The sequence below is a fragment of the Spermophilus citellus genome (genome assembly GCF_964194105.1).
Source record: "Spermophilus citellus genome assembly, chromosome: 1".
NCBI lineage: Eukaryota > Metazoa > Chordata > Mammalia > Rodentia > Sciuridae > Spermophilus > Spermophilus citellus.
In genome coordinates, this window is record NC_138182.1 from 20843253 (window position 1) to 20864712 (window position 21460).

Consider the following 21460-nt stretch of genomic DNA (forward strand, 5'->3'; position numbering starts at 1 on the left):
TCAATGGGACCTAAGAGTAGAGAATACTGTAAATAGATAGAAACTTGAAAGTACAGAAACCTATAGTTAGTGAAAATATATTTGATAATTTGTGACACTACAAATATATTTTCTACAAAATTTGAATAGAGTAACATGAAATAAGTTAGCTACCTTAGAATTCTAAGTATATTGCATACTTGAATGTGAACGGCAAAACTATAATTTGAGGATAAGCTTTTTTTAAATTCAATTTTTTTTTTAAATCTTGCAGCCAGGATTGAACTCAGGGGCATTTTATCACTGAGTTACATAACCAGCCCCTTTTACTTTTTACTTTGAGACAGAGTCTCAGTAAGTTGCTTCAGGCTTCACTAAGTTGCTGAGGCTAAACTCAGTCTCCTGAGCCTCTAGGATTAGAGGTGTGTCCCACCATGCCCAAGTAAAAGAAGATTACTAAAAGAAAATAAGAGTATAAAAATTATAAATGAAGAGAATAATCATTTTGTTACATTGAAATTAATAACATGTATTATAAAAGAACATCGTTAAGAGGTTAAAAGAGAAATTGAAATCAGATAGATTAGCTTCCAGAATACACTTACATGTACATATGTGTGTACATTTATAAGCTGTAAATCTGAAGGATAAAAAGCAATTCATTGGAAAAATGGGCAAATACTTGAACAGTCAAAAAACAGAAATGCACAGCTCACAGTTACATGAACAAGGCCAGCTCACATATAAAATACTATTCAAATCCAAAGTGTGATGAAAAATTAAAATATCAGATAATATTAACTGCAGAGCAAGACACAATATTAACTGCTCATCCTCTGCTGGTAGGAGTATACATTTACATAACCAATTGTGCATTAATTTTTCATTCACACTGGTCCATCTTCCTCACCTTTGTATACAGTTAAAAAAAAAAGAAAGAACTCTCCTCAGTGTACATAAAAGGTTCAGATGAACACCTCTTAGAAGAGCAAAAGCTCAAATGTCCAAAGATTACAGTACTTAAATATGTTTATTTAATTCTTATAATAAAGATGGCTTCATCTCAAAAACAACCCTGAGTAAACTTTTGAAATACTGAAAACTCATTGCTTGATTTATAGAATATTTTGTTTTTTATTGTCATATTGTCATTTTACATAACAAGGGGAATTTTTTGTGATACAGTCAGACCTGCACAACACACAATTTAATCTGTTTAATTCCCTGTTATCCTCTCATGTCCCTCCCCTCCTCCATCCCCAATTCTGCTTCCTCTAGCCTATTGGTCCCCCTTCAGTTTTCATGAGGTTCATATTCTTTCCCTTTTCCTTTCTTACTTCCACATAGGAGAGAAAACACATCACCCTCAAATTTCTGAGTATATACTGTTTTTTAAAAAGAGAAAAATATATGGTTCACAGACACAACATAGGTAAATAAGACTATGAAGAAAGAAAAAAAAAACGATGAATGTGTAGGCAGAAATTTCACCCTCTCTTGTTGGGAGAGTACTGCTGACAAAAAGGCAAAAGATTGGGAAGGACAATAGGATTCCTAGGAAAATAAGAGTGTTTATGCCCTGATCTTTGCAACAAAAGCAAAGTCCCACATGAGATGTCCTCATCAGCCAATTTATCATAAAACAATATTAGTCATAATCCTTTTTATATGGAGGCTTAAATATACAAATGAACATGACCCCTTTAGTTGTAGATTTTTTGTAAATCTGCTACAATTTGCTGTATGACATTTCCTGCATTGAAAACTGTTCTACTAAGGATATTAAAGTTGATATCTGTTTATAGAAACCAATCTATTTCCAAGTGTGTCTATTAACTTGAAAATTGGAAGACGAAGCTAGGATGAAATGAGCACCTGTATTCTATCAAGAAAGGATGTTTTCAAATTCTCTGTGGCTAAGTTTAGTCATTATTTCTCTTGGAATTATTTCTTATGTACCTGGAGTACCATGAGGAATGCACCTTTCTAAGCAGACACAAAGTATCAATCCTGCCATGGCTGCAAAACCTCAGGACAAAGACTTCCCCTGCTAGAAGAGGCTAGAAACTACAATTTAGCAAGGTACTTCAATGTGGCAAATGAATGACTCTCAAAATTTTGAGATGCACAATATCACTACATGAATAAGCAGATTGTGTGTAAGCCTTGGAATGTATTTTATAAATACAGAAAGGAGTCATAAAATCTGTCTTTACAAAAAGTGTACGATTAGATTCCAAAATTGCAATATTGGTTTATGCACACAAGGAAGACTCAGGCCAGACATACTGACATTGGAAATCAGTGAGTTATGCAGACATGAAGGGCAAGAGCTTCCTCAGTCATCCATTTGCCTTTTGTTGTTCTTTCCATTTAACTGTGCTGCATTGTTCTGAGCTGGTCTGCTAAGTAGTCTTATCTCTGATGTTTTTCTGCAGACATCTCATACTTCAGATGTCTAACAGTTCTGACCTATATCTTAGGCCAGGATATTAGATAATTTAGGAGGGAAATAAGCAGAAAAAAATGTGAAATTTGTTGAGGTTGAGAGATTTGACTTTAGCTATTCATAAATGCTTAGAAAATTAGAATTCTATGACTTTGCCGGTGTTATATTCATTATAACAGTTCAGTGATTAAGCACAGTGTTTAAACTGAGCTCTTAGTATTATGAAAAGTGCCTCTGGGGCAACTCTAAATTGCAGATTTGCCAGTCTTTTCTCTCTGTGAGATTCTGGGCTCCTATATATAATTGCCTTTGAACAAAGCTTCTGTACATAAAATAGATTTTAAAACCCATATTTGATGAAAAGTACACTCACAAAAGTACACTTTTTAAAGGTATCATTTTGTGCTAGAGATTTTATATAAAGCATTTAATCTGCACCAAAATCCTGACAAAACAAACTGAAAAAAGTTATAGAAGCTGACAGAATATAATGAGTCTAATAGTTGGCAGTGATATGTTCATATCAAGGTTCTTTGACAGCATAAAAGCATATTTTTTAATGCTATAGCTATGAACTACAATGTTTTGCTGCACCACAATTGGTGGTGGATAGTAGGTGTTTTTTCCATTGGAGCTGAGTCTTCTTTTTTTCTAATCACAGCTTCTTAAAATATGCATGCCACTGAATGGATATTGAAAAAGTGGTATAAATACACATTGAAATATTATTGACATCAACAAGAAGGGATGACCAGCATCTGTCATTTGTGACTATATGGACCAATCCACAGTACACCGTGCTAATTTAAATTAGCCAGGCACAGAAAGACCAATACCATGTGACTTTGCTTATGCATGGAATCTGAAAACAGTCCAATTCAAGAGAAGTAGAGAGTGGAATAGCAGTTATCAGGGACTAGAATGGTAGGGGGCAATGGAAAGGGCAAGAAGAAATGTTTCTAAGGGAATAAATTACACAGGAAAATAAATTCTGGGGCTCCATTGTACAGTGTTGGTATTATAGTTAATAATATTAGATACTTAAAAATTGCTAAAAATTAAATTTGAATTGTTATCATTTCCAAGTAAAGGTAAATATATGAGATGATAGATATGTTAATTAGATTGATTTTATTATTTCAAAATGTGCACATGTATTATAACATCATATTCTATCCCCAAATTAGTATTATTCCACCATACAATTAGTATTTGTCAGTTTAAAATAAAATAAAATTGAAAGAAACCACCTATGTCATTGTAATTAACTCTTACTGAATCATACAATACATTGGGCCAAGTCACAACAGGCTTTTATAGCATGAATTTAAAATGTAATTGGAATTACGTAAATATTATCAATATATCTTATTTTGTTGACATTTAATTTAACGATTCTCAAACATTATTTTTCCTGTAGTTGAAGAAGAAAGTTTCAGAACTGCAAGTTCCTATACACACCAGTCATCTTCCCTCTTCAACTCACATAGGCTGAGGTGAGGACTGGGTAGCTGCCTTTTTAAAAAGAGAATTCCAGATGATTTTTAAGTAAGTGGTGGGTAAAAAGAACCCTAGGAAAGCAACAATATTTGATAGCTGAAAGAACTTTGTTCATAGTTAATCTTATAATCTCTGAAAACAAAGAATAAATAGTTGACTTAAATTATATTGTGTTGTTTATATTTAATGTAAAAGTTGTAATAACCTCTTCAATATATGAATATATTTCAAAATTTTTGAAACTGAAAAAGATCTTTTTAAGTTTTAGAAAGAGATCTGGGTGTGGTGACCCATGCCTTAATTCCAGCAGCTCTGGAGGATGAGATAGGAGGATCCTGAGTTCAAAGCAAACCTCAGAAAAAGTGAGGTACTAAGCAACTCAGTGAGACCCTGTTTCTAAATAAAATACAAAACAGGGCTGGGGATGTGGCTCAGTGTTTGAGTGCCCTTGAGTTCAATCCCTGATACTCCCCCCACCAAAAAAAAAAAAAAAACAGATGTAGAAATAGATTCTGGCACAAAGTACATATAAAAAGGTAAATTTAAAAGAATGTCAGTACTTTTTAGTTCTTTAGTAATTTACTTGTCTTTCAAAGAAAATTTCAGTTTTAAAATTTTACTTGATGAGAAAAAACTTAGTCCTTAAGCTATTTGGTTTGTATTCTTTCTGGAAACTCACAATTTAAATTTATAACACATGTTTTAATTATCTTAAATTTATGATTAGGGACTATTATTAGTGTTAGTCACAAAGTTATGATAATATTATTATAATAAAGAATAATTGCAGCTAGACACATTTGAATGAAACTGCTAAATAACCAAAGATACACCAAATTTTTTTCTCTACTAGACCAGAATAATGGTAGAATAGGTAGAGAATCAATAGACAAAATAACAAAAACTGTATTTTAACCAAGAAAGAATTGAAATCAAAATTAAAAGATATTTTTAAGTGCTGAAAGAAAGAAAATGAGTCAGTCAACATATCACTCTATACACTATGAACACATCTATTGAAAATGAAAACTAAATAACAACAATGTCAAGTACGTAATAGCAGAAAGAATGAATCTCCAATGGGTTTAACTACAAGAAATGTAAAAACAGAATCATTTGGCTAGAAGAATTTCATGTGAAATAGAACTCATCATTTGTAAGAAATAAGGAACGTTACAAAACATTTTAAGGAAATTAGTTGGGTAAATAATATATATATATATATATATATATATATATATATATATATATATATATATAAAGATATTTTAAAGCAAAATAACAATGTGCCATATATTTTATAGTGTATTTAATAAGTGTATGTAGTATAGGGAATGAAATAAAATATATGATGGAATAGATGTAAAATTTTAAGAAAAATTATACTATTAAAATGATTTAATTATATTCTTCATCAGACTTAAAAAAGGACATATTATAATTAATATATTTTAACTCTTACAGCAAAGACACAAAGCACAAAGATATTAACTAAAAACTCAGTAGAGTATATTAAATATACTATAAAAATATTTTCCCCAAAATAAAAATAAAAAGTATTTTGAAAGACAAAGAAAAAAAATGAAGAAACAGAAATCAAATAGTTAGATGAACTGCTAATATAAAAATTTATGTAATAGTTACATGATAGTTATATAATAGTTATGTTAAATGTAATCATGCAAAACAATGATTAAAGAGTCTCAGAATGAAAATAAACAATTAGTAACTAGTGAATAGTTAGATGTTTCAAATATTGAAAATTCCTACTTTGAATATAAAAGCAAAAGAAAAACAGTTCAACGTTAGCAGTAGAAACTTAGTGTACTTGACATTAACAGTAGTATAAATATACTTGAAAAAGATTTTTAGCAGAGATAAATATATATGTTTATATGTAAATGTATGTCTATGTATATACATATATATTACATAAGGATAAAAGTAACAATCATGAGACTTAACAATATTCATTGTGTATGCATCCAAAGTTTCAAATATACACAAAACCAAAAAAAAAAAAGAAAAAGAAAAAGAAAAGAAGAAATAGGAAAATATGCACATTCAGAAAATTTGAACATTGCTCCCTCAGTAGCAAAGGCATGGTGAACAGATACTTGACACTAATTGACGTTTTAGATTATTAGAATAGCATTCAAATTGTTTATCCAAGCAAAATGAAAACATAAATCTCCTGGAAGACTTATAAAAAATAGCAGTTTTTTTAACAATACTAAAATTTGGAAAAAATGATGATTTTTCCATTGATAAGAAAGTGTAACATTGTAGTGTAAGTGCTAAGTAATAAAGAGAATAAAGCATTGATGTATTTGCAAAATATAAAAAAAGATGTGGGCAAATCTTTCTCTCCTATCTAGATAATAGAGACTCATACATATGCATGTACATACAACATACAAATACAGACATAAAACAGACACATGTATACTGGCTTTGTTTACCTATTATGCATTCAGGTTCTTCTGAAACTGAAGTAGATGTTGTGCACTCATGTTCACAGGGCCAGTTTCACACTGGCATCTTTTCTGTCCTATCAGATTGATGGGCTGTCATTGCTTTTACATACTATTGAAACAAGTTGGGAGAGAATAAGAGAAATGTAAATCCCAGGAGAATACAGAAGGTAGAATATGGTGCTAAACTGGCAAAATCTGATGCAGTATCTATAAGGAATTGTTTACTTTGATCTAGTTTTGTGACATGGATGGCATTTATTCAAATACCAGTCCACTTGTTTAAATTGAAATAAATCTTAAAATTGTCTATGGTTATTTTTATTTTATCAACCTAATTGGTTATCTTGGGATATTATTTGCATTTATCTTAATAAGAAAATTTCTATATTCTATATTCTCTATATTTCTATATTTTTAGGACTAAAACAGTGATGTTGAAATAATTACTCTGATTTAAATTTACAGCTAAGTTTGAATGCCTGGCACAAGTATCTGTTTTAACTATACAGAAGCATTTATTATAATACTTATCTTGTCATTTAATTTACTAGTAATTTTCTAAAAAATCATAATTTAATAGAAGTATTTTAAGAATCATTTCTCTGATCTAAAATGTATGCATTTAGCACGTAATTTACATTTTTTAAATTTCTTTTTGTATACTGTTTTTTACTTTCCTGAAAATGAAATGAGAATACTTGTCTTTTCCCTAATGTTTCAGCAAGATAGCTCTGTTCTAAATCCTACCATAACTAAGACATGTTAAGTTACCAGAGGGAGACACAAAAGGATTCTGACTTTTCTCTAACTATTTCTAAGCAATAAGACAAGAATAATAAAAATTCTACTTCTTCCCAAGGGTATTCTCATGTCTTTATTTTTTTCCTGTTTGTGAAATTCTGAAGAAATAAATTGAAAAGCAGTAATAAATGGTTGTAAATGCTCTCTTCATATTTACCTCCACATTCCCATTTACACATTACTGTCAGGAATAGGAGCAGCCAATTTCTAGGCAACGATCAAACCCAAATAGCAAATGGGAAGAGAAAGAAAGAACTAAGATTGATAGATATAATTGTTTAATGTAGCCAAGGAGGATGATAAATACTGTAACCCTACAATAGAGCCAGTATGACACAAAAGAGAGGTAGTATGTCCATACATTTTATTTTGCTGCATGTTGTTTTACTGCAAACGTGCACATCAAAAGAACATTTCCAAAATACAAGATTTCTAAGTGCCTTTGCATCATCAAGTCGGTTTAGGATAGAATTGAGCTGACAAAAATTAATAGATAAATACTATAACAATTGGAAAAATATCATAACCCTTAAACTATTTCCAATTAATGGACATGCTATTGGTTTTTAAAATGTCAATTCATACCAAAAATATAAGTGAAAATTGGTATAGTTTTTGTCTTCCCCCAAATAAGCAACTTTCCTCACTTTCTATGCCTTACTCTAGATCAAGTTTTTCACCTCTTCTCCCGATTTACCATTGCAATGAGGGAACTAATATCTGAGGTCTTTACTTTCAATCAGCAACCTCCTATCAGACTTGTCATCTTGAGTTGGGATTCTAGGTGTTTTTGTCTCTTTCACCTCTCGTGTTCCTAAAACCTGAAGCTGATGACAGCAGGTTTTTGAGTTAATAAAGTAGACTTCCACAATGTTTTAAATGTTCATTTATATCTAATATTTTGTAGTTCCATATCACTTCATGTTGCTTCCTTGACATCATCTTATTCCTCTTGCAGGTGTAGTTAATCTAGAAAATTCAGGGAGAGGCAGTGCCACTTGAGGCTTCTGCTCAGAGCCCTTGGAGTCACTTATACATGACTTTTGGGTTATTCCCACTGTCCCTGTGGGCCTAAAAAAAAAATCAGTCTGCTTATACACAGAAAAAAAAATGTGGTAACTTCCTTTATGGCCTAACTGCCGAAACAAGCTTTCAAAAGATGAAATAAAGGAAGGACTGCTAAATATGACTATCAAAAATTAAAATATTTTCATGAGACAAAACCCCATAAGCATAGACAAAAGACAGCTGAGAAACTAGAAGATATTATTTTAAACATGTACATTAGATAGGAACCTGGTATTCCAAACTGAGAGGAGAATGGTGGTTACCAGTACTGGAGTCATTAGGACATGGTGGAGAGATGTTAGTTAAAAGTACAAAATTACACTTAGAAGGAATGAGTTCAAGAGTTCTACTGTGAGCATTAGGTCTATAAAAATGATGTCATATTATATTCATGAAGAATGCTAGAAGAGTGGATGTTCTTACAAATCAGTCAACTGATTTGAATGTAAATTCTCATCTAAAAACAATCTCACAAAAACATCAAGAATAACCTTTGACCAAATAGCTGGGTACTATGGGCCAGCAATGTTAACACATAAAATTAATCATCACACTCATTATTATCAAAAGAAGTTCTGCATTCCTTCTAAGCCAAGGGAGAAGAAATCACTGAAAAGAAGCTCTGAATATTCTCATCATATAAATTAATTCACTGTCTTCTGATTTTAGCTGAGGCAAGATGGCAGTACACTCAAATTAACAATATACAAGTATGAGTATCATTATGATTTTATTATGATTTTATTTTTCCATAACTGTATTATTTTAATTTTGCCTATTTTCTAATATTTTAAATATACTGATAGCACAAACAATAAAAAAATGCAATGAATACAAAACTACTCCCCACCTAGGCTCATCAATTCTGCAAATGTCAATAATTTTTCTCTCTTCTTCACTCTGTATTTGTCTCCTGCTTCTGAATCTGTCTGTCTGTCTGTCTGTCTTCTCTACCCACCCCCTGCCTTATACACACTCATATGTCCTCTGAGAATAAAAGGTAGGTCATTTCACCCAATTAAGAATAGAAAGAAGCTAGGATTTCACTAAGAGCAAGGCAAATAGGAAGGAGGTAGCTAAAGAATGAGGCCTTGGATATCTTCTCATCACCAATTACTAGAAAAAGCAGTACAGAGGTTTTTTACACTTTCTTAATGGTTGTTATATGTGCATTATCAATTTTTAAATACTAGACAATCTCTTCTGTCTGTTATTCCCACTCCTATTTGTATATTTTACAAAGTTAATTTTACAATCTATCATTTAAATAATAGAATGTTCAACTAACCAAAACATTGAGTGAAACCACTGACCAAATATAAGAAGTGAGTTATTCAGGCTTCTAGGAGTAAGGAGTACAAATATATGTATATGTATATGATGGAGTAAGGAGTTCAAATAAGTGAGGAGCGTTGCTTATGGAAGCCAAGTCACCAAAGAATATGTTCCTGAATTTAATCACATTACAGTTATCAACTGATTGCCTCTCAGTTCTGAATGTATCCACCAACAAATGTTCTCAGTTAGACAACACAATTCCTTTATTTCTCCTTTGAAGTGAGCACACTATTAAGATTTCTCAATGGAGAGGTCCAAAGGATGTTACATGAGGAAGAAAATACTCTACTTATGATTTGGACAGAGTAGGCCTGGAGACAACCTTTCTATAGCTATCTGAAGTCTTCTTGCTGGGTCAGTGAGCAGACACATTATTCACTCTTGTCCTGAGAAATTCTCTTACCCTCTTGGGGCCTGAACCCTTTCTATAAACTGCTGCAGAGCCTGCATACAGCCTGTAGACTGAAGAATCACCCACTAAGATACCTCTTGCAAGTACTCACACAGCCTGCATGTGCAGAAGACCACCTGAGCCCACTAGGACTCAGAATCCTACAGAACACCTGTGACACCTGTAACTCACCCTCCTACACACAAACTTGGATTCCAGAGGGTAGCCTAGTGCTTTCCAAGTAGCAAAAGACCAGTTCCAGCATGAAAAAAATAATAAAGAGCTGAATTACATCTCCTCCAACTAGGTCTCAACCCCTTCTCAGTGTTTCTGTCCTTGGATCTTTTTTCACATTGCACTTCCTAATATGCTATAGTTGTTACTATTAATTTTTTTTTACCTTAAACTCCTCTCTTATTTGCTACATGGTTTCTATATCCTGACTAGACTAAAACTGCTATATAATGCTAGTATAAATTAATGCAGTTTATACAAAAAGCATTAGGATATTTCATATAAGAAAATCAAACTCTCTAAGGTTTGTTATTTTGTTGTTACTTGTTAATTTGATATCCTTATATAAAAAAATCAGAAACATGTCTTCTCTCTCCAATCAAGTTCCATAACACTAATTGTAGTTAGGTCAAAGCTTCTTACCCTCTAAATGTCTATGATATTGGGATCCAGATTGGTTTATTCTTAGAAAAAAATTTTGCTATAAAATAAATTAATATTTTTTTGGCCACTGACATAAAATTCATATCATTGAGTCAGATGAAATTAATGTTTGAGAAAGTTCACCCAGAGAAACTTGTACAAATTGTTGACTTAAATCTGACTGAACAGTGTTTCTTGCAATAAAATAAATACCCAGAAACATTGGAGGCTGACTTGGAAATTTAAAAAAAAGACACAATAAGGGAGACAAATAAGTTAACTTGTTATTTTAAACTTTGTTATAGGAATATTTTTAATATATATTGAATAAGAGTTATAATATAGTATATATCAGAATATCTCATGAAACTGTAATCAAAGCAAAAACATTTCTAAAATTTTAACATAGTCTTGGTTCCAGTGTTATAAACAAACATAACTCTTGATTACAGTAAGATATTTAAACAACAGTGTTTTGAAATAAAAGAAATAAAATGCAGTCATTATACAACCATCTGGCCTATAAAACAATAACTGCTTTAAATTTCAGCTAATGAGAGATAGAGAGAATTTTTCTGAGTTTGATTCTCCTCTTCTACACTATTAAAATTTAAAGAACCTCAATCCAAAGACGGCAAAAATGACAAATAAAAACATACAGAGCCTTTAACATATGACAGAAAACCATTAGTAGAAATATGACATAATAGGATCTCCTAATTTATTTTTTGCCAGGTCTCTGAAATATGATTAATAGCATCAATTTTAATAAAAGCTTTAGATTATTTAATATTATTTAATATTAATAATTTTATTGCTATGAAAATACTCATTACTGGTATCCTGGATATCAAAGGTTTATCCACAACCTGGTATGCCTGTCGATAGGTATCTTTATCTATTTGTAATTGCTGTGAGATAGGAGATATTGAAGTGTCCCAGAAAACCTTGTAGATATCAGTTCTATTACTGTACAAACATATGAAGATTATCTGAAAATCTACACCATTTTTCCTCTGATCATCTTTAATTTTTAATTTTTCCAATTTTAATTTTTCTTTAATCTCATTTTAGAAAAAATCTCCCCAGATATATCTTCTTCATAGGATTTAGTGTGCACCTCTTTCTGAGGCAACCAAAAAGCTCAGCCCTGGATGGGGAAATGGTGCAGGTTTCATCAACCACATTCTCAGTACTTTGGAACTCAAGTGACTGAGACAAAGACCTGGACCCAGGGAATTCCTTGGTTACATTGGCAGCTGTGATGTGTGGACCAGTTGGTTTATCTGTGTGACCTTTGTAGTAGTTTCTGCTGCCTAATATTCTCTGGAGTCCATCTGGGAACTTCTTCCTCCAAAATTGCAATATTGTATCTTCTTTATGATTCTGAGATGCCTTAGTATTTTTCCATTAATTCTTTTTGCTTAAAGGTATATGGGAGCTGGTGTGGTGGTGCACACCTGTAATCCTACTGGCTCAAGAGGCTGAAGCAGAAGGATCACAAGTTCAAAGCCAGCCTCAGCAACTAAGTATGTCCTTAAATAAGGATTAAATAACTTAGTGAGACTGTGTCTAAAATTAAAAGTAAAAAGTGCTGAGGATATGGTCAGTGGATGCCACAAGTGCCCCTGGGAAAGCATTTCCTTGTTTTCAGTGCATTATGTAAGTTATTTGCCTGCTAGTTTTTTTCTGGGCATATGAAATAAGTAGATAGGTTCTTACAGCTCTCTCAGATGAAGCATGGAGTAGAAGATGGCATTAGGTCATCTTTCTACTAATGATTTGCTGCAACATGTTGATTTTTATGTTTTCATTCATCTTTTTCATAGCTTTCTCCTCCTCCTCCTCCTCCTCCTCCTTCTTCCTCCATTGAACCCAGGCTTACGCTCAACCACTAAGCTACATCCCCAGGCCTATTTATTTATTTATTTATTTGAGACAAGATTTCAGTAAGTTGCTGAGGCTGACCAAAATCTTTCAATCTTCTTGTGTCAGCCTCCAGAGTCACCAGGATTACAGTCATGGGCCAATGTGCCCAGCTCTTTTACAGATTTATAGAAATTTTCTTTGTGGTTTTATTTAGTTTCTGCTATCATTTAAAAAATAGAAAATAATTTATTTATGGTTTAAAATATTTTTTTCTTCTATAATCTCAAAGATATAAGAAAAGTCGATATAATAATACAATAAACTTTAAAGAATATTAAATTTCCTTCTATTTGTGCATACCTGACTGTATAACTTTCTTTATTCTTTCCTAGATTATAAAATTCTCTAATTACTTCACAGAAGAAACTCGAAAGGTGGGGGAAGAGTCTTTTATGCTTGCAAATAGCACAAGGAGAGATGTCACTTTGTCTTGAATGAATATATAGAGTAAAGTGATTCAATCTTTCATGTCAATTGTGTAAGACTGCTTGTGTTTTTTTTTTAATTAAAATTATATTACTTTGTACTATTATATCTTTTCCACTTAAAATGGGTTACTAATCCAAAGATGATCGCTATAAAATACTTCTATTGAACTCTAAATAGCATTTAATATTTTTTACTTGTTAATGGAGCTTTGTGTCATTTATTTATTTATATGTGGTGCTGAGAATTGAACCCAGTGCCTAATACATGCTAGGCAAGTGCTCTATCACTGAGCTACAACCCCAACCCTTTAAATAGCTTTTTAAAAAATAATGTACAGAAGATTTTGATAAGCATAATTTGTACAATTTCAAGTAAACCAGCATGTGTTAGTCTTTCACACATGTATTTGGGAAAATATTTAAGTTGGGTTCTATTGCCCTAGGAATTCATTTGTCCCTGATATCCAGTGTGATCTCTGTTAGGAAAAAAAATACAAATTACTATGGTAATATTTTCAACATTTTTATTTCATGTTTATAAAACATAGTGACAAATATAATAATACATACATTTTTAATATTTCTCCAATTAAGAAAAACAAACAACAAACAAAACAAAAAACCAACTAAGGTAGAAAGTTAAATGAAGCCAAAGAGGCAGTTTTTTGATAAGAAGGAAAACTGCTGAGACATTTATAATATCTAACACTACATTAATGTCAAGTTTTATGTTATGAGAGAAATCATAATAAATGTTTATCTTTCCTTTTTCAAATGATGCCATTAGATATTTTATAATGAAAATTACATAATAGAAAAGGGCAATTGCTGTCATTTGGGCATGGTATTAGGTATTTCACATTAAAGTTTAATAAATTCTCCTATAGTACAGGCAGAATATGAATCAGCTCTTGGTATGTCCATATTCTGCATATGAAGGAAACAATAAAGTTTTATTTATCACTGAAAGCCAATCTAGAGTCTCTTACTTGTTTTGTATTTGTTTGTTTGTTTTCCTACTAAGTTAGGTATTATTTGAGCTGCAGCACTTTTAGAAACAGATATTTTAGGACACGAGGCATCACTATGCAGGTAGAATTTCCAGGTGGGTCATACACTGCTAGATAACATCAAGACAACCTGCAGGACGTACCTGAACTCAGGTGTTGAAGGCAATATTTAAACTTCTGATAAAATCAAATCATCACAGATTGTGTACACAGTACTTAACCAACAGGGATGTTCAGTAGGATTTAAATATCCACATTGAAGTACTCTTTCTGCTCAGAGGGAAATTATGCTAACATACCTGTTATAGTGAGGGATGCTTTTATGTATTATCTGCAAAGACCAATTAATATCATTTCTTTGAGATTAAGTGGCTTTTTCCAAGGACCATTCTGACCATTATCAGAGAAGGCTAAATATCCACTGGCTAATAATAGATTTCTTATAAAGAAAACACACATGAAATGTGTTCCATTTGACTGCAATATACCCATTTAAATACATTATAGACATTGAAAATAGTCTTCTATAAGAGGTCTCTCAAAACTCTATTGCTCTATTTACTTTTTGAGCATTTCAAATATTTATATGAGCTTATAAAATCATATAAAAAGATCATATAAAAAGAGCCTTCAAACACTTATTTATGCACTTTGAACATTATTAAAATATCAATTATTAAGGGGTAGAAATCAATTCCCATAATAAATAATCATATATTCCCTTAATAAATAATCTTCTATTTCGTGATTTAAAACTATTTTTTTTCTAAAGTTGTTTAGTCTGTATCCAATAAAAAGTTTTGAAAAACATTAATGATGGTGTGAATAAGTTAACATAAACTATCTGGCCAGAGTATTATGGTATACAAACTAGTTGCTTTTTTAAAAATAAGCAACTGGAAAAAATAAGATTTAAAAGCTAAAAATTAAAATTAGAGACTACTCTTGTCAAATCTTGAAATGATAAAGTTTTATTAACATTGACTATGAACTGTCCAATCAATTATACTGTTTTTTTCTGATTTAAATACTTGTGCCCTAATCAGAAATTTGTTGTCACTAGAACCTTAAAAAAATATGACAACTAACATAGTAGTGCTTCCCAGTAAGTACAAAGACACACATTCTAGTGACTTCTTTACCAAACGTTAAAATGCTGAAATGCTAGCATTTCTTATTATGTGATAAACTAATCTGAATATAAAAATAGAAATTTTTCTCCTAAGATTTTAGCATATCTTTAACATTCTGTCTGTAACATAATAATTCTTGTAGCAAAGGAGGTAAAGGCAAAGATTCTGGAAGAATCCAGAATAATTCCAGTGCCTACAAATGAAAATACCCAGAATTTAAATTATTTTGCCTTAAATTCTTAGTATATCATTTATTATTACTGTTTTTTAAAGTTACTTAAAAAGCATGCCCTCATTATATTTTTATAAAAATAAGAGCAGATACAAAGAGTTATTATACCAAAAATTCCTTTTTTTTTAATTTTGAGATGAGCAGGTTCTATAAACTTATCTAGGTAGAGTAGTTAATTCAAATAAATAGAACAATATTCATATAATTATAAACATATCTATGATTTTGTATATAATACAGTATGTCACACTTAAAAGATAGATGTTCTCAATCTTCAAATATATATTTTATTTGGGGGAAAAAGCTCAAAATTTTTTATTTGTAAAAAAATACAGAAATATTAATGGTACCAAGTCAACTGACAACAAAAATAGAATGTTACTAATAGATATATTAACATACACTACAAAACCATAACATGCAAGAAAACCTTACAAAACAAAAGAAAGAAAAATAAGAGCTCCTACAATAAAAAATATATGTAACAAGGGCAATTATATAAACAAGTATATGGATAGATGCTCACAATCAATTGTAGTTAAGTAAATGCAAATTAAAGCAATAAAGGGTTCTATTTATCTCCAGCAGAATGGCAAAACATATTACACTGGACAAGGCCTCCTGATGATGGAGAACTGAGGAACATGCATTGGGGGTGGAATTATAGGCTGCTTCCATTCTGACAAATACAACCCATTACCCAAAAATCTTATTCCTATTTATAAGGGCATACATCTTTCTGGGAAATTTCCATTTAAGGGCATTAAAGAGAATGATCATTGCAAAGTTAATTTTTTAGAAGAGTATTGGAGGCAATCTTGAATTTTTATCACTGGAGGAATGGATAATTAAAGCATTATAAGTAGATGCTTATTGCATAATCTCAAAAATATGAATGCATTAAAAGATAAGAAAATAAGAGTCAGAGGGAAGTTAGACATATGTGGAATATATGTGTATGTATAATATAATCATAAAAATCAGGATGACATTTATTATTAAAAACTTGGAAAATGAGAATTAAAAGTGTACTAGGATGTCAGGTTATTATGAAAATATTAATAGGAAATAAGAATAAAAACCGGTTAAACAGAATAGTTTTCTAATACATATGGATTTTATGCATATGCATATGAATATGCATATATATATGCACACAACATGCATATATATGAAAATATCTGAAATGGCATCCATCAAATTTCAATTTAATATATTTTACCTCAAATTTTTTTTTATTAAGCCTACATTTTTCATTTTTCATTCCTTATTTTTCTTTTTCTTTTATCCTGAATCCCTTATAATAATAAAAATAAACCCAAGTACATATGGTTTTCAAATTGGCAGTCGCTTAGTTTCTCATTATTAAAATACTATTTGGGGCTGGGGTTGTGGCTCAGTGACAGAGCGCTCGCCTAGCACATGTAAGGCCCTGTGTTCGATCCTCAGCACCACATAAATATAAATAAATAAAGATATTGTGTCCAACTAAAAAAAAAATATTTAAAAAGATACTATTGCATAGTATACATCCATGTATATTAAGAGGACAAATCATCAAGGCTCAACTTTCTAATTTTCAAAGTATCTATATTTAACATTTTTCTTTTTACTTTAAACTTCAGAGTTCAACAACAATTCAACACACTCAGAAATATACCAAAAACTTCTCATACTTTACAAAGTCTTCAGATTTTTACCATAGAATGGGAGATTCTTCCAAGACAATGAAACTATTGACCCTCTGGATGGTATTTCAGAGACAAGGACAAAGTGGTGGCTTATTTTCCAGAATCAGGATAAAGTCAAACTGTTAGAAACAATAAAAAAATTTAGCAATGTTACAAGAAACTAACTCAACATATAAAATCATTAACTTTTCTACAAACTAAAAAGCAAGTCATCTGAAAAATAAATGAAAGAAATAATCTCACTTATAAAAGTTATCAAAAATGATATACTTAGGAGTTAATTTAAAAAAGAATATAAAACACTGATGAAAAAAATTGAAGCAGACATAAATACATGGAAAGATGTTCCATGCTCATGGATTGAAGGAATTAATACTGTTAAAATAGCCACAGTATTTAAAGCAACAACAGATTGAATGGGATATCAATCAAAATACCAAAATGCTCTTTTTTCACAGAAAAATAATAATCCTATCAATCACATGAGACTTCAAAAGTGTGTGGAGCCACTATGAATGATTCATGTCTTCCATCCCAGAGCAGAGAGGCTTTGTCCCTCACTACATCTCATAGTGACATGGACATTGCTTGGTCCCTAAAGTTGGAGAACACTTCTTCAAATGTAGGTATAGCCCTACAGCCCTTGGGTTGAATTACACTCACATTTCCCTTGTAACTCTGCCCCTTCTTACCTTTTTTGAATGGAACTTTTTAAGAATGAGGGTCCTCCCAATAAAAGCCCACTTCTGGATGGGCTTGCTCTCTCTTGCCAGCCTCTCCTGATTATCCCTCACTCTCCCATTTGAGAAGCTTGAGGCTGAGAGGAGAGGAGCCACCTTGAAGCTTGTTTAAAGGTAAAGTGTGTGTCTGTGTTTTACTTGGTGTCCCTGGAAATTCACAGGAGCTACCTTAAATTCAGCTGCCCCCATGGGCTGGGGGAGGCACAAAACACTCTGAATATCCTAAATAATCCTAAGCAATAAGAACAAAGCTAGTAGCCTAATATCGTCTGACCTCAAATATAATACAAAGCTGTAGTAGATAAAGTGGCATATTTTTGGTATACATATAGACAGATGGACAAATAGAATAACATAAAGAATACAGAAATAATTTTACAGTTTCTGCCAACTGATTTGCAAAACCTCAACCAAGAATGCTCAATGGATAAAGGACAACCTTTTTAATAAATGATGCTGGAATAGTTGAATAACCTCATCCAGAAGAAGCAAGATTGTTGTTTCCCATTATATGTAAGAAATCACTCAAAATAGATTAGATTTGTAAGTATGGGATGCAAAATGATAAAACTATCAGAAGATAAAATGAGAAAAAATTCTCTATGACATTGTTTTGAGTAAATGAGGCTAAGACGCTACAAGGATAAGATACAAATGCAAAAATCAGCTGGAGAAAAGAATGAAATCCTCCTGTCTTTTTTGGCAAAAAGAATGAATATTATGTTAAGTGAAATAAGCCAGTTACAGAATTGCAAATATCACATGAACTCACTGGTAAATGGAATATAATGAAGATAAATTCACAGAAGTAAAGAGATGGGGGAGGGTCAGTAAGCAAGGAGGATAGGAAGGGATTGGTCAACCATACAAAGTTTCAATTTAAGAGGAGGAATACGTTCTGGTCTTCTAACGTCTAGTAGGGTGACTATAATTAAAAACGTTTTATTTAATATTTCAGTACAATATAGAAGATTTTGAATGGCCTCACCCCCCAAAAAATGACATATGATTGACATAATGGATATGATTTGATTAATACATAAGGTACATGTGCATCAAAATATCACATTGCAGCCAATAAAAACAGCAATCTTTGCCTTAATTAAAAGTAAAATAAGAAGAAAATGAGAAAATCACTATAATAAAATAATCATGATCACATTCTAATAAATTTTAATATTATTTAAAAATGTCAAACACAAATATTATTTCCTTTTTATCTTATATCTAAAATGGTATCTGCCTTATAGGAAGTTGGAAAAGGAACACTGTAGTTTTGCTAAATGTTCTGAATTGAAATCAGCCTGCCATGTGCTGTTCAGAAAGTCTATACATCCCTGGGTACCTCAGTTCTGCTGCTGCAAGTACTATGCTCACTGAGGGTGGATGGTTAGGAAGTTTCAGGCACACTTGATTATTTTGGCTTAGGAGCTTCAGATATTGTGTGTAATACTATGCAAAATTCAGCAGTTTATTAAAGTTGGTCTATTTTTTCCTTATCCTCATATGCTATGGGAAATGTCTCTACTCCTTACAGTGGTACCAAGCTTAAAAGCAGCCATTCCCTTCTTGCAAAAATGAAAGACATTGTCACTTTCCAGACTCAATTCATTTGGGTTTTGTTGAGTCCTTAGATATTCAATATTTCTTAAAAAACAAACACATACAGTTGGTCATAACCAACTGAACAATCAAAAAGTGCACCCCACATGCACACAAACTAGTCCATTCAACTCTTTCATTACTAGAGTGGAAGTCACTGTCTATTATCAGTCCTAGACCTTGAACATTATTTAAAACAAAAATAAAATTCTATGTGTTCCCTTTTCAAACTGTGGCAGAAACCAGATAGTTTACCTTAAGCTCACATGTCAGACAATAAGTAAATGAATGACAAGGTGTAGAAAAACTATAAATTGCAAAATTAGAATTTTATAAAGAAAAACATTACTTTAAAATAATGACCTTCTCTATATCATATTTCCTCATAAAATTCAGAAGTAAAAGACTAGAAAAATATATAAAATAATAAATGGCCAGTTATTATTAATATAATCTAAAGGTTTCTGATTTTTTTATGTTTCTGTATTTTATATTTTAAATGATTGTGAATTCATTTCTTATCAGAACAAAAATAGTTAAAATAAATACAAAATATAGGGGTTTTGTTTATTTAGATCTGAAACAAATATCAAATTATTTTCTTAATATCACATCAATTAGAAAACAGAACCTCTACAAACAGAGTATATTTTTTTTTAGAGAGAGAGAGAGAGAATTTTTTTTTAATATTTATTTTTCAGTTTTCGGTGGACACAACATCTTTATTTTTTTTTTTTTAATTTTATGTGGTGCTGAGGATCAAACCCAGAGCCCCGCGCATGTCAGGCGAGCGCATTACCGCTTGAGCCACATCCCCAGCCCCCAAACAGAGTGTATTTACCATGTATTCATTTTCAGTTTTTATATTTGGTTTAAAAATGTTAGCTATCTTTATTGACTAATGTGACTGTAGCATTTTATATTTAATACAGAAAATTATGTTTTACTTCTTCAGATCAGATATTGTACACATAAAAGTGTTTTGCTATATCAAGATTATTTATATTTCTATTTGCTTTCATTTAATACACAGTATTTATTATCTCAACATAGCTTATCTAACTTAGACATTTATGCTCACTTCTAGATTATACAGATGAATATGCAAGTTAATATAAGGAAGCTAATATCAGGCTTAGCACTTTTGTTTGGATTTTATGTTTCATTTATTCTCATGAAATCTTTGAAGAAAGACTTGTTAAGCCAACTGCTTTGGAGTCCGGAAACTGAGAGGTAAATATTCTCTAGGTAAAAGCTGGCAGAGCCAGAATTCAAACTGAGAATATGTGGCTCTGTACTCACTGACATTTACACTTAGCTGAATTATCAAACAAAACAGTGGGTTGTGTAAGCAAGCTCTCTAAACAGTTTTTGTGATTTGTCATAGTTATTATTTCAAAAATCTAATTTAAATTATTCACCTAGCAATATGCTCATTTTAGACTATTTCTGTTATGGTTAGGATGTGTCCCCTCCAAAATTCAGGTGTGGTTAATGTGATAGTATTAAGATGTGGGGCCTTTTAGAGGTCAACAGGTCATAGGAACTCTTCTCTGAAAAGCATACTCAGGTCTTTAAAAGAGGCTTCACATGACTTCCAGGGCTCATGCCCCTCTGCCCTCCACCACCTGAAGATACAATGCTCTTTCTCTCAAAGGGTATATCCACAAGACAACATCTTGTAAACAAAGAGCACCCTTCACCCTACTGGCACCTTGACTTGGACTTTCAAAACTACAGAACTGCAAGAAATACATTGTTGTTCTTTTTAGATTTCCTGGTTTGGAGTATTTTGCTATAGCAGCACAAACAGGCTAAGATGATCCACTAAGTATAGGGGACATAACAATTAGTAGAGTAGACCCTTCAAGGTGCCTACAGCCAGAGAAATACCTTGGGGCAAGTGTTAAAAGTAAGTACATCTGAAAAGAAACGGAAGGAAGGAAGGAAGGAAGGAAGGAAGGAAGGAAGGAAGGAAGGAAGGAAGGAAGGAAGGAAGGAAGGAAATTGATCAATTGGACATTGTCAAATTAAA